Source organism: Tiliqua scincoides, chromosome 1 (genome assembly GCF_035046505.1).
Source record: "Tiliqua scincoides isolate rTilSci1 chromosome 1, rTilSci1.hap2, whole genome shotgun sequence".
Lineage (NCBI taxonomy): Eukaryota > Metazoa > Chordata > Lepidosauria > Squamata > Scincidae > Tiliqua > Tiliqua scincoides.
The window spans coordinates 299973704-299983045 of NC_089821.1; the positions used below are offsets into that span (position 1 = coordinate 299973704).

At 45.3% G+C, this 9342-nt stretch overlaps 1 pseudogene; it reads left to right on the forward strand.

The window, feature by feature from the left end:
* Positions 1-207: 207 nt before the first annotated feature.
* Positions 208-327, forward strand: LOC136637684 (5S ribosomal RNA; annotated as a pseudogene).
* The last annotated feature ends 9015 nt before the right edge of the window (positions 328-9342 follow it).

Below are 9342 nucleotides of genomic sequence, written 5' to 3' on the forward strand. Positions count from 1 at the left end.
TTAGATCCAGGTAGGTGGGTATAGGATTATAGTCAAACAGCCCAACCCTAACTAAAACTTCCCTGCCAATGCAGCCACACCGAAGGAGTGCATTCTGCATCCCATGGTGGGGGGAGAGTCACAGAGAGGTAGGTCGGGCAGAGAGATGGCCCAAATTTACCCAGGAAGCTTCATGACTGAGCAGGGATTTGAAACTGGATCCTTCACCATTGCAGCAACTGTTACCCTGTACATGCCTGATCTCATCTGATCTTGGAAGCTAAGCAGGGTCAGGCCTGGTTAGTACCTGGATGGGAGACCGCCTGGGAATACCACGTGCTGTAGGCTGATACCATAGTCTTTCGAGACTGAAGGTTGCCAACCATACACCATCTTGGCACTCAACAGGATGAAGAATCAACAGAACTCAGCACACATATTCATGGCACTCTACTCAGGATGACTAGCCAGCCTAATGCTTATCTCCCTTTTTTTTTTAAAGTTATAAAGAAATAAATTCACTTTCATCCACCTTTTTTTCCCGTGGTTCTTTCAAACATGTCTTCACATGATGAGAGCTGAAAGGTACTGGTTTTGCAGAGCAATCAGAAAGCAACCATCTCCAAATGACTCAAGGAAGTGAGCCAAGCCAAAAGCTGCAGGGGAAGGCAAAAGTGCTATGTATGTCTTGGCTTGACTCTTTCAGCCAGTCAATGTGAAATTCTCATTGACGTGTGGAATTATACTCATTCCTATTGGAACCTTCCACGCTGCCCTTGTTGGCCTGCTGAGCCCACCCTCTTGGCAACATGCAAGCAGAAACCATTTAATTTCCAGTACAGTTATTTTTGTCAAAGAACCCAGTGAATACTTGACACAGCAATTGCACCAGTCCAACTTCCATTCATTCATTTACTCCCTCATTCAACACCCTCACCATTCAATAAACTGTTCAGTCTAGTTAATAGTATCTTGGCCATGAGCCCTAGGTTTGATTGTACTCAGACTCTGAAATCTCTAGTTAGAAATTACAGATGCACAGGGCAACTTCCATATTCAAGTTGGGGCAAGCTTATAAAGGACTTATAAGTGGACTTATAGTGACTCAGACTGGATCCATCTCATTCCAAAGGGGTTAAGTGTGTATTTTGATGATCTCCCTCTGGATCACTCTCCCAATTCCTCGTTCGTTGGCAACCTTCAGTCTCGAAAGACTATGGTATCCTGCTCTGAGAGGTGGTTCTGGAACAGCGTCTAGTGTGGCTGAAAAGGCCAATTTGGGAGTGACAATCCCTTCCGCACTGGGAGCAAGTGTAGTCTGTCCCTGGTCTGTCTCCCTGGCTATGGGCCTTCCTTCTTTGCCTCTTTGCCCCAATTCCTACAGCACAACATTTGAAAGTCACTGCACTAAAACAATATTGTGAGATTCTGCCATGCAGGCTACCAGGACTTACCAGCTCCTACAGGTGAGATCAGATCTCTTCTTCAGAGATGGACCCCCCACAGGTTTCAACTTGAATCAGGACCAGAAAGAGACAGAGTGAGTCTTTCTGGGCAGCACCTCACCTGTTCATGCAAGGGATGATGCATGAGAGGGCAAGGAAGATGCAAGGGAGGGCACCAGGAGGGAGTCTCTTGTTATCTGGTGTGCTCCCTGGGGCATTTGGTGGGCCGCTGTGAGATACAGGAAGCTGGACTAGATGGGCCTATGGCCTGATCCAGTGGGGCTGTTCTTATGTTCAGCACTGGACCATTTGCTGACCTTTGGCCAGAACAGGATTCATATTCACCTGCTTTTTCCTTTACTGACACCAAAACATCCTACGTTTGATCTTTTCTTCTTTGCCCACTCCCCCGTCACTGGTCTGCTTCAATTTCATTGACTCATTTATAACGTGCAACAGCTGTCCCTATGAAAATCAGACACTCATATTGGTGATTGTGGCTTTTCAGAGAGGAATGATATTTTCAGAATCTTTAATTTCATGTAAATTATGACAGACTTCCTGAGCTTTACTAGAAGAGCTGGAAAATTTTGCATTTTCAAAATTTCCAAAGAGAGCCATATTTTAAGCAATCGGGCTTAAAATTACTTATAATTTGTTCCCTGAGGTCCCTGAAATCTTTCACTATAAGTGACAGCATTGCACACCAAGAGCAAAGTGTCCAATGTATGAATCTGTCACTCCTAATGATGAGTGATATGGTTCGAATGAATGAATGAATGATGTGGTTTGAATCAACACAATAGTTTGGATGCTGATGTGAATGTTGCACGATGGAATCCACATGTTCAGAATGCTTCTTTTCTTTTCTATTTTTTACCGCATTTTATATTTTTCATAGTTTTCATTTTAGCAAAACTATGCCTATCACATAAGTTAGAAAATTTGTCATAAGGGAAGGGGCTGATCCAGTGTTTGTGTTGGGGGGAGGGGGGACTACCAACTCCAGAGCCCAGGTCAACCAGGCAGATAGACCTGGGCTCAAGGTTAATGGCCTTCATGGCCAGGATTTGCTGGGTGGGTAGACCTGGGCTCCCATATGGACCTGGAGCCCAGGTCTACTGGCTGGGTAGACCTGGGCTCCCATTCCAGCTAATCTCATTGGCACCTGCCCAGTAGGCTTTCCCCTTTTGCCCAATTTTGCTTCCCAGCCTGGCGGGCACCCTTGCCTGGTGGCAAACAGTTGGAGGGACCACACATTAATCCTCCCCTTGGATCTGCCTGTTCATAAAGGCAGATTGCTTGCGCTTGCTGTAATGGTTCACAAAGAAATGTCCCTTGACACTGATGTGAAGCAGTTAGCCCAGTGGCATTGCTAGAGGTGTGGGGGGGTGCAAGCCACTCTGGGTGACATGCACAGGGATGTGTGTGACACCACTACTGGCCAAAAAGTTTTAAATCTTGATATTTTTAATAACGCCATCATGTTATATATCATTCAATGCGTGATTTCATGCAGAATGCAATGAAACAAACTGCGTTGAAATATTCCTATTCTATCAAAGGTTAGAGCCAGAAAACCAGCAGGGGTGGGGCAATAGCGCATTACCACACCCACTGCCCAGGGTGTTGCCCCACCCACTGCATGGAAGGAGGTCCATCGTAGGGAGGATGCACTAGCCTCCTACACTGGGTGATGCAAACCCAGTGAATTAGCCATTGGATTAGGGTAGCTTTGCAGGAAATATTCCTCAATAAAATGTTGTGTCTTTTCTCTTTCTCACAGTGACACAAATGAGAAAGCAGCAAGATTCAGAAACTACAAGACCAAAATGTCATTTCTCAATGTGCGTTCACTACCACAGAAATCATCCCAGCACCTCCTCATCTTCAGTTTCACTGTAACATTTAGTGCTGCGAAATGGATGTTGTGATGGCAGCACCCTGCATGTTTCCTGGTCCTTGCAATGAAATGGAGCAGATAGAGAAATGCACAACAGGGTTATGCATACAATAAAACATTCTTGTTTTTATCTTGTGCGGGGAGAGAGGAGGAGGGGGCACAGGCTTATGCTGTCAGCAACAAACACCCATTGACCGTAACATCTAGTTCCAGCCCAAGAACTTGTGAAGAAGGTCTTGTATGAAGCTTCCTGCAGAGGGCTGAAAACAGAACAGAAAGAGTGGAGACGGGCCGTCAGCCAATTCCCCCACTCTTAATGGGGCTGACCAGACATCCTTTCCATAGACACCTCTGCTGGAGAATTACTGGGAGTGAGATTGCAAGTGATCCTTGTAAGAGCTGGAAAAAAATAACCTGAATGAGCTGTGAAGAATGAAACATATCAAGCCATTCACATTTGTGAATACAGCTAGTTTCTTTGGACATAATTTTTCTGTCCTTGATTGGAGCATCTCTCTTCTTTCAAGGGTTTCCAGAGTGATTGAATCTCAGACCAACAGTGGCATTGCTAGGGGTTCACAAAGGGCACCAGGTGACACACTCAGGGAGGTGACACCACTACCGGTCAACATTGTGGAATCTTGGTATTTTTGAATGATACCATCATATTATATATAATTCAATTCATAATTTCATGAAGAATTTAATGAAAAAAACCAAGTTGAAATATATGTATTCTATTAAAAGTTATGGGCAAATAACCAGAAAAGGAAAACGCAACTGGTTTATGTAACAAAAAGGGAATTTTCTTAACTCAAAACCGACCAATGAGACTTTCTGAGGTGTTGTTATGACACAACAGGGAACCAATAAGGTGTTAATATGAGTCAGCTCTCAATTTTATGTATTAGAGTTAATATTAGAACTTGGGCAGCCCAGTCCTGAGCTTACTAGCGCCCAAAGCTGCAGCTACGCTGAAATGGCTACTGCAGCATCCCAAGGGATTAGGAAGCACTGTTGGGGCTACCTGGAGTTAGGGAGCTTATGCTCCTTTACCCTATGTAAGCCCCAGTGGGTCTCCTAGGATATTTGGAAGCTCGACATCCTGCCTGTGAAACAAGTGGGAACAGCTGGCAACAGCAGAGAGCTAAGTACGGGAGCGGGAAGGTGGTGAGGGGGGAGGAGACTGAGAACCACTGCCTTAGTTCTCTTCTGTCCCTAAGTGTGAGGCTTTAGCGCTGTTTGCTTAACCGATGCAGCTGTCACTACCCACTCTGCCAAAGATCTCCAGTAGCTCATGGTTCGTTTTAGCAAGGCCTGCCAAGATTTTGGACTGACGATCAGCCTGAAGAAAACACAGGTCATGGTTCAGGATGCGGACTCACCTCCCTGCATTACAATCTCTGCGCATGAACTGGAGGTTGTCCATGACTTTGTGTACCTTGGCTCAACGATCTACGACACTCTTTCTCTCGATACCAAGCTAAACAAACGCATCGGTAAAGCAGCTACCACGTTTTCCAGACTCACAAAGAGAGTCTGGTCCAACAAGAAGCTGACAGAACATACCAAGATCCAGGTCTACAGAGCTTGTGTCCTGAGTACACTTCTGTACTGCAGCGAGTCATGGACTGTTTGCTCACAACAGGAGAGGAAACTGAACGCATTCCACATGCACTGCCTCCGACGCATCCTCGGCATCACCTGGCAGGACAAAGTTCCAAACTACACAGTCCTGGAACGAGCTGGAATCCCTAGCATGTATGCACTGCTGAAACAGAGACGCCTGCATTGGTTTGGTCATGTCGTGAGAATGGATGATGGCCAGATCCCAAAGGATCTCCTCTACGGAGAACTCGTGCAAGGAAAGCGCCCTACAGGTAGACCACAGCTGCGATACAAGGACATCTGCAAGAGGGATCTGAAGGCCTTAGGAGTGGACCTCAACAGGTGGGAAACCCTGGCCTCTGAGCAGCCCGCTTGGAGGCAGGCTGTGCAGCATGGCCTTTCCCAGTTTGAAGAGACACTTAGCCAACAGTCTGAGGCAAAGAGGCAAAGAAGGAAGGCCCACAGCCAGGGAGACAGACCAGGGACACACTACACTTGCTCCCAGTGTGGAAGGGATTGTCACTCCCGAATTGGCCTTTTCAGCCAGACTAGACACTGTGCCAGAACCACCATCCAGAGCGCGATACCATAGTTTTCCGAGATTGAAGGTTGCCAACATGCATGCAGTTTGTGTAAGCTGACACAAATCACTCATCTTTACAAAATTATTGTAAAATTACGTCAGTTCTGGTTCCAATGTGGCAACTCATGGAATTTTGCAACTGTAGAGGTTTGGGGACCGAAACCCCTGCGTATAAAAAGGCTGCACCTTTACTAATGTGTTAATATACTTGGAAAGGGTAAAAAAATAAATAAAAGGATGGCAATAAAAGAAAATCTGGAGGTTGTTACTTAAGGAAAATGACTGACTCCAGCGGCTGCCTCTGGAGGGTGCATGTGGGAGGGCATGCTGGGGAGGCGGACCCAATCTGCAGATAAGTGAATCTCTGATACGGGATCTGGGGACATTCCCTCCCCCGTATTTTCTTCTTGGAGACTCCTGCTTGGATAAGAAGAAAATCTGAGAAATTTTGAGGTAAGTTAAATTTCACCCCAATCTCATGCACTGTTTATGCCACCAGAATGAGTGGTCAAGTGATGTAAACGGTTTTATGGCTGTCATAAATGCAGCAATGCCGGGGAATGCAGACTGGTTGCTGCTGCAAGCAGCAAGTGGCCAGATCTGTGTGATGGTGGACACTGGAGGCCAATTGAAGGAGTCACCTCAGGCAAATTGGTTGGGGCCCCCATCTCTGCCCACCCGCTTGCCTCCACTGCTTCTCATTCTTCATTTACGCCCTGGACTGAAAAAAAGGGATGAAAAGAAGAGAGAAGAGAAGAAATGTGGTGCGGAGGAGGATGCTGAGTTTCAACACTGGAGAATGAGAAGGGGAGAAGCTGGCAGATCATTTGGTGAGGGTAGGCAGCATTCAGCATGCTTCCTTGGGTATCAGGAAGTCTTGGGATGGCCTTACTCTAAATTAGTAGTTCCCAAACTAACCATAGCCATGGTGCCCTTCTTTCACAGCAGTCTTTTCCTCCCGGCTCTTCTAGTTGCCACCGTCTTGGTTTGCATGGGATCTTGCATGATCCAAGATGATGGAACCCAGAATAGCTAGGAAGAAGAGGCACCAGAGACATCCCACAGCATCCCTGTGAGTTTACTATGTCACCAGGTTGGGAACCACTGCTCTAAATGATAACAGAAAAAAGGAATTCCCTGTGACATTATTGCAGAAAGGTTCTGGAACCCATCCTTTTTAGTTAATAACCTATACGGAAAAGAAGGGAGATATCATCGATCAGTCAAGATGAAATAAAATTATTGAATTGCTGGCATTGGTTCCCAAATTTTCAGAGACATCACATATGCTTTGTAACTGAAGTATCTTCCTCTCAATCAAATCATCTCCCTGTGAGTGCATGTTATAACTCACCACTCTCGCTTTCATCTGGACGCTACAAAATGAAAAATAACATAACGCCATAAAGCTTTTATTGGAAGTACAAAAGAATGCAATAATTTCCATTCCTGCTGACACAAAGTCAAACTCATCTGTGAATAAAAGCACAGTTGCTGATCAAAAGCTTTTGATGTACTGCTTCTACAAAACAGACTTTGCCAAAATACAGATCTTTGTGGTTACTCTATTTATTGCAGCTTAAAACTGGCTGCCAAAGACTTGTCAGCGGAGTTTGAATCAATACAAAAGACTCATACCCCAATGTACACATTCAACACTATTCCTGCCTGTTGGACTCCTGCTCTTGCATCTTTATGATGTCTACCAGTTCCCATATCAGATTTCTGGGGATCCTGGGAAATGTCTTGTCCTGGGCATTTCCATGGCTCCCACCCTTAATGTCACATTGGGCAGTTCCATTGCCACCAGTACTGAGTGTTCAGAGGCTGGTCTATTCAGGTGGATATCCTGATGGGTGCTAACTATTACACATTCGATTCTGCCAGCTGTTATACTCTGCAATAGCCTGTTCTACAGTTATTTAAACATTGGTGATGCTTGCCTTTGAGGTTGGAGACTAAGTAAAAAAAAAATATTCCCACAGTATGTTATCGGTAGTTCAAAATATGCTTCAGCAGCTGCTGGGTGTAAAATGGCAGTTTGCGCACTGCAGAGTTTTTTTAGTGTTCATGCGCATGCACATGTATTCCTAGAGACTGAAATCCTAGGGATCCTGAGGATGGAACTTAATAGGACAACTTAAGCAATGCAGTAAGGCAGCCTTAAAGGGACAAAACAGGGACTGTGATTTATCCAGAACGGGTGCCAGAAAATCAGAACTATTTCTGAAAAATAGGAACTTGCAGTGACTTGCAATAACTTGCCCACAGGATTATTCAGACTGTGCCAAAATACTCTGCATCCCCCAAGAAGAGAAGCCTGCCTTCCTTTCACTCATGCATTGCATGCCAAAATGATGGGAATTTTGCTAGTAAGTAGAGCCTAGCTATAATTGCATGAACGATCATGAACTAGGGGTGTATGTGTGTGTGTGTCAATGCTATAATACTTCTCTCTTCAGGCCTGCCACCTGGTTTTCTCTTGCAAATGGCTTTGAAATAACCCTACAGCATCAGGTGCAACATCCTGCAGTCAGAACTAGAGCGGGATGCATTTAGCTCCTGGAAACCAATCTGAGATTCTAAAAACACCAGCACAAAAGGCACTTCTGGAGTTCAGTTGGCTTTCTGGAGGCTTTACAATGCATTTTTATGAGCATCAAGGCATTTGTCAACTGTCTTGTGTAGTAACAGTCCTGGTAACTAAGCAGCTAAATATAAAGAGCAAAAACAAACCTTTAGTGATTCCAACAGGAGGAAGGGGGAAAAAAATTGCCAGGAGCAGACGTTTCAAGCCTCGATTTTTCAGACCCCCCGTGGGATTTTACTTACAAGACTCCCATTGATTCTAATGGGAACTGTGTTGCTAAAAACACTGCTCAAGATTTGTGACAATGTCTCCTGGAGTGGAAAATTAGATAATTTTGAACGTTTTACCTCCCATGCAATCTTGTAGTTCTATATAACATGGTAGCCAAACCAGCAAAGACCCTGGAGTAAGGAATGTGTTCATAGCAGGCATATACAGCCCGGAAAGGTCTGGGAGTCAAGGGAAGCAGAACCTCACAGGTCCTGTCGTACTCCTGTGAAAACTGCATCACAAGCCCAGCCTCCCCTGTAATTACGCAACGAGTAAGAAACCGGCTGGGGTGCATGCACAGTCACAGGAGAGGCAGTGATAGTTCAGCTTCTGCTGTGATTGTGCAAGTGCTGCAGCTTCTGGGTAGCCCCAGAATGCCATGCGGCACCACAACAATTGCTTGCTCGTCCATTCACATGACCACACATCACTGGTTCATAAAACAGTCAGAAGCAGAGGGGCAGAAGTGCAGTGCCCTGAGATTGGCAGTGAACCAGGTTTCATGCCGAGAACAATGTTCCTGGTATGAAATTGTGAGAGAAAGAGAGCGAGAACGAGCGAGATCAGCTGCTCAATCGAATGCTTTCCAGCCCATGCCAATCTATCCTTTGGTCTTTGCACAGCAGTCCGTGGATTTGATGTTGGGGTTGTGGCTGCTTCTCGGTCCTGTGGGGGCTCTTCTGGTGATTTCAGACCAAAACTCATCCTGGTTTCCTTGCATGATAAAAGTCACCTGACATGCATGTGCCCTCAGGAAGTAAACATAAAGCTTCAAACAAAAATATTTTTTTTCCAAGAAAAGAAACCCCCCCCCCCCACTTTTCTAGTAACTAGGTAGAACACAAAAAGATACCTTTGTCTATTTCCTGGTTGATAAGCAATCTGTCCTATCTCTGGAACATAGGAATATTAGGCTCCCTGACCGCATCCCAGGCCCATTCTAGGCCTATAATTAATTCTCTCT